We start from the raw sequence: 6,320 nt of genomic DNA, 5'->3' as shown, positions 1-6,320 counted from the left end.
GATCTTAAATTTATATAATTATTAATTAAAGATTTAAATGGTTATATTTCAAAACTCAAGGATATAAATTGGTATTTTTCCTTATTATTTTATAAAGAATGTTGACTTATGCACTAATCTAACCGTTCATAAACAAAATTTATCAAGCCAAACAAAAATCTAAGATTAAATAATTATAAAATAGTAATTCAATTGTTTAACCTACTTTTAGAAAGTGAAAGAAAGAAAGTGAAATGCCCAAGTAGATGCTTACATGTGTTTAAATATTTCAATCAAATGACAAATTAGTTTTATTTTTAGCTACGGGTTAAATTACAAGTTTAGTCTCTAAAAATCTAAAATTTATGTTTATTTAATATCTAAACTTTCGTAAATATCTAATAGGTTCTTAAACTTTCAATTTTATGTCCAATGAATCTTTGAGCTAACAATTTTGTGCTTAATAGATCTTTGATAAATTCAAAATTTTATAAACATTAATTGATCTATTTGATATAAATTTGAATTATATGTCTAACAAAATTCTATACTTTCAATTTTGTATGTAGTACATCCGTGAATTTTAAAAAAATTCAAATTTTTAAGGATCAAATTTAACTTTTTATTTTTGTTGAAATAATATAATTGAAAGTTTTTAATACATTGGGAGTAAAATTAAGAATTTTAAAAAATTAATGACCAAGTTGGAGGTGGTCAAGTTGATTAATGTGGATGATGTTGATCCAATTGAAGTCTCATTCCTTATTGATGAATGAGGTTAATGCTATGACACATTTTGGAGAATGTATCATTTTTTTCATGTTTATCGTTCTCGCAATGATTTGACACATAACCTTGCGAGAAAGGCTTTGGAGGAGCGTGTTTTCCATACAATCTCTTCTCTTATTTTGAGTGATTTTCTTTAATTGTTTCTAATCTTTTAACTTATTCAGTGTTCACAAAAAAAACAAAAAACAAAAAAAAAAACAAACAAATTGAGAAAATTAAAAATTGTAGGGCATGTTTGGTTGATGAGTTTTGTCATGTGCTTAGAAAAATATTTAATATTATTCTTTGTTTTATAGAATTTTACTTTTTAAAATTTAGTATAATTATAATCCATAAGTGATTGTTTAGCCCTATATGGGAGTCAGGGGAATAGGCTATAATTAGCAAACAGTATTTACTATTTCCCACCCCAAGTTTGCTATAGTAATTTCTTCTCCTCACTCCTTGATTTCTCTCATTCGTCTCTCTCTTATCACTCTCTTCTGGCTATCTCATTCATCGATTCCACTCCTCAGGGCTTTCTTGTCTCCTTCGTCTTCGTCGATTCCACATCTTATATTAGGTTTATCGTTCCTTTCGTCTCTCTCGTCTTTGTCGATTCTTCGTCTCTCTCTTTCGCCTCTCTTTCGTATAACCCTTCATAGATCTATAGATCTACGTTTGTTTGGTACTCCAAATGCATATTTTTCTTTAGATCTGAATCCATTACGTCTGACTTCCTCTTTTTTCTTGCCGTTCCAAATGCTTCCCTTCCTTCTTCCCCTTGTCATTCTAAACGAAGGATCCCCTTGCTGCTCTAAACGAAGGATCCCGTTTGCCACTTTGTTTGATTTTACATGGTAGGGGATAGAGGTTCTCGTTTGGAGTTTGGTAAGGGTTGAAGGATGTAGACTGGAGTTTGGTAGGGGGTAGGAGGTAAAAGGTTTGTTTCTCTTCCTTTCCTAGCCGATGATGAGGATCATGCAATTTTTTTTGTAAGAATTAGCCTGAACTTTCTTACATGTTTTAGTTTTGATTGCAACATATTTGTTATTGTATGTTCACTCTCGGCCCCCGCTTTTCATTTTTCGTTCTTTGTTTCACATTATCGTGAAGTTTTGTGCATTTTCTGGTTTCTGATTCCACATTATTGGTCTCTGTATGAACAATAGTTGGTCTCTAATTTTCAATGAATGTGCTTCAATTATGATGATCTATGATGATGGTTCCCATATTATGATGATCTGGTGTACGTCATTGACAAGAATAGAGATATGTGATCACGATTAGAGATCTATCCGGACGTCGGGTCTAATATACCAAACCATATAAGATGTCGTCCCCATTGGTGAATCAGAGGATCCGAACATCCACACGATGTTTAGTCAGGGAATGGACATATCATAGGATGAGATGCATGGAACACGTATTGGTCGAAACACTAAAGAAGGAAGTGCTCAATGCTTCGAGAAGAAGTAAGAGGAAGCGAAGTGGATATCAACATGAAATGATAGAGATTGTTAGGAATACAATGAACTTTGTAAATAACCAGTTGAAGGCGATTGCAGAATGCCCGAAAGAGAAGTGTGCAACGGAGGTCAAACTACATGCGGAAGTTGTGAGCCAATTTTAAAATATTCTTGAATTGCATAACCGACGAGGGTGAAGCTTATGCAAATCATATTTCGCAGTGTGAAAGGTACAAAGAGCTTCTTATCCATTCCCACAGCCCCGAAGTTAGACTATTGCAACCTCCTCCTTCAAGAGAATGTTTGATCAACCTGTGTTTTGGACTGGTTTTTTATAATGAAAATACTTTGTTCTAATCATGCATTTAAGTTTGTAGTAGATTTGGTATGTAATCTTGTTGGTTAATATTTTAATCATGCAATTATGAGTTAGTTGTTTTGTTTTAGATTTTTTTGTACCTCCAAAAAAGAAAGCTTTTCATATGAAACACATAGATTGCATCATAATGTAATGATTTTTTTGTCCATGTTAACCAAGGTACTTCCCAAACTGACAAAAATTGGTTAGCTTTTAACATAAATTAAAAGCCTGTTAATTTTGTATATAATGGTGAAACATATAGCTTAATTATATTTTTCAAAACATGATATTTCATATGCATAATTGTTTGTATCATAAAAAAATAATAGTAGAAAAAATGGTCTAAAATAACCTACATTCAAATTACAAACTATTATAATTCACACTGTAATAACTTGCACTCCAAACACAAATTGTTGTAATACAGACTAAAATAATCTACACCCCAAACACAGATTATTGTAAATCAGACTATAATAATCTACACCCCAAACACAAATTATAATAATACATAGTTTATTATAATTCACAGACTATAATAACCTACTCTACGCCTCAAACACCCCTTAAAAACTTAAAATCAATCCAATATGGATTTTCCAATACCATCCACATAAATGAGATTAAACTTAGGAGATGAAGAGTAAAGATATATGCCATTTAGTCAATAAATTAATATTGATTAATTAATCAATAAAATTATAGTTAATAATTTATATTATTTTAACTATTTAATATACAAATTTTTTTTTTTAATTAACTTATACTTATTTAAATGTTTTTAGTAACTACATTAAATTATTTAATTCTTAATTCTTTTTTTAGAAAGCAACAAAAAAACACAACCAACTATTGAATTACATTAAGAGACACCAACATAAACTACTAAGGGTAGGGTAGGGTATGTGGAGAAGAGAAAAATTATGCTATTCAAATATCTTAGAAGCAAGCGTATGCGATAACATATTGTTATGATACTACACATGAGAAAATGTGACATTACTCAACTCCTCCGCAAGAGATAATTTCTCCTAATTGAAAATTGAGACTTCATAATATCAATAGAGATGCCATTTAGTAAGTTAACGACCTCTAGCTAGTCAGATTCAATCGCGATAAGTTTGAAAATTTAAAGTAAAAAATACCATTTAATTCTCAATATTTTTAATTAAAGTTTAGTGTAAAAATATTTATTTGAATTGATTAATTAATTAAGCTATATATAATATTAAATTTAGTTAATGATTACATCAATGTGTTCTTTTACATTTAATTAACTTATTATAATTTTTATTCACAAAATTTGTAAAACATACCTTAAAAATATAGATTTAAGTTTTAAATGAACTAAAAGTATTAAATAATTATTAGGGTTGTTTTCAAATAAAGGAAACAAACTTATTTAGAAATATAATAAATGATACTTTCCATCGGTGAGAAGTCTATCGCGGTCTATCAATTAGTGATAGCAATTTATTGCGGTCTATTATGATCTATCACTGTAAAATTTTGTTATACTTGAAAATATTTTCAGTAGTTTATCATTTAAAATAATTATCCTAATTATGAACACTAGTTTGTATGTAAGTATTTAATTTTGATTTTACAAAATTAGTAAAACAAACCTAAACATCCTAAATTTTAAAAGGTTAATTATCATACCTATTCAAACACATATATTAATCTTTTCAAATATTTAAATCTCATATAAGCTTTGAACAAGGATTTGTTTTTTAGAAATGAAAAGAATGGATGGAATCACTTTATGTCTATGTTTTAGTAATGAATTATACCAACCTGTCATGATGCCAACCCATTACTATTATCATTTCTCACTCCTTGTCCCTACTTTCATTTCTATTTCTTAAAAAAGGGGGAAAAAATTAAATGATGGTATGAAATTTAATTATTTTTTTTTCTAATTTTATCAAATCAAATTAATTAAACCAACAAGAGCGTAGCTCAACTAGTGCTTATACTACCGACCTCAAGGCCTGAGGTTCTATTCCCCACACCACACTTTGATTACAATACCTTTAAAAAAAATCAAATTAATTAAGATATACACGTTTATTGAATTTGAATTTATTTAGTTTAGACCATCATTAATACATCATTAGAGAAGTCTATTTTTTCTCATGGGAATCTACCCAAGGTGGGGAAGGGACTGAGAGAAAAAAATTCTTAAATTCTAAACAAGAATGGTGCTGATAATATTCCTCAACGAAAAATACTTTGATTACATCCTAGATTGCACAAGTCTTTGTGCAACCTATTCAAGTGTCTAATCACAAGTTGTCACATGAAAAAAATGTATATATGTATATATATATAATCTAAATATTTTTTTCTCTACTGTTATTGAAGGAGATGCATGGAGATGGGTGCAACCCTTCCTCATCTCCTTTCCTTGTTCTCTGCTCCATTTAAGTTTATAATAATGTTTGTATATTTGATCACTTTAAACTTGTAGAAAATAACAAGTAATTTTAATGGGCTTTTATTAGGGAATTTGTGGAATTAATGGCACAATGATAATCTTGTAAATATGGACTGGTGACATTTTGTAATTAATTCAATCTTTTTCTTATTAGGGCACCCATCATGTACCATTTTTAAGGAGGAAAAGAAGGAGCAGCAACATAGCATAACATACGATAGAGAGAGGCTACTGCAGAGAGAGAGGGAGACATCGTGAGGTGTCTTCGATTCGCGACGGTTTTAGGCGTAGGTGGATTGCCGGTCACAGGCAAGTGTTAGTGTACGTGGGTCTCTGTCGCTGGCCATTTGATTCAGCGAGTGGGCTATTTCGACGTGGGTCTTCCAGTCTGCAGGTGAATTCATCTTGCGTGGGTCTCTGTTTTGGAGGTATTTGGTCCGGTGGTTGTGTCTCGGTTCAGGGGCTATTTCCGGCGTAAGGTCTCGATTTCAGAGGTTGTTTTATTCACATGATTCTCTCGGTATCTGTGTGTGTTTCTCCGACGGTAAAGTCGTGTAAGACAGAGATCGCTTAGGTGATTTGTCTTGGTCAAAAGGTGGGTTAATCGTGGATAAATTATAGATTGTTAATCTTCCTAAATTTTTTTGTAATTATTAATTTCCATGATTCTCAAAGTGGATATAAACCAAATGAGTCGAACCACTATATATCTTTATGTTCGTTCCGTTCTTGGTCAATTTGTTTTTATTACTGGTTGTGTGCGTTCTGTTTGGGCATTCTGAGTTCTATTTTAATTTTACAAGTGGTATCAGAGCTCCATTTGATTCAAAGAGGATATGTAGTAGTGTGTTGTTATATTCTTTGTTTAGGTTAATTCTAGTTGAGGTAAATTTTACTGATGGCTTCATTGTCGTGATTTCGAGTTATGGAGAAAAAAGATTAGAGTCTTTTTAGTTCAACAAAAGATAGCTAAAATCTTAGGTGAAAAAGACCTTCCACCAATAATTACAGAAGTTGAGAAAAAGGATATTGATGAGATAGTCTATTCGATGATAATTATGTAACTTTTAGATGTGGTGTTTAGGCTAGTGGATGAGGCTATTAGTACAACGAAGTTATGAAAAAAGTTAGAAAGTCTTTATTTGACTAAGTCCCTGCCAAATAAATTATATCTAAAAGAGAAATTTTTTGGATATAAGATGGACTCGAGTAAAGGCTTAGAAGAGAACTTATGAATTCCAAAAGATTATAGTTGATCTCAATAATATCGATGAGAAGATTTCAGATGAAAATCAAACTGTTA

The sequence above is a fragment of the Benincasa hispida genome, chromosome 3, assembly GCF_009727055.1.
Source record: "Benincasa hispida cultivar B227 chromosome 3, ASM972705v1, whole genome shotgun sequence".
Classification (NCBI taxonomy): Eukaryota; Viridiplantae; Streptophyta; class Magnoliopsida; order Cucurbitales; family Cucurbitaceae; genus Benincasa; species Benincasa hispida.
Note: the sequence above shows the minus strand (reverse complement) of the source record.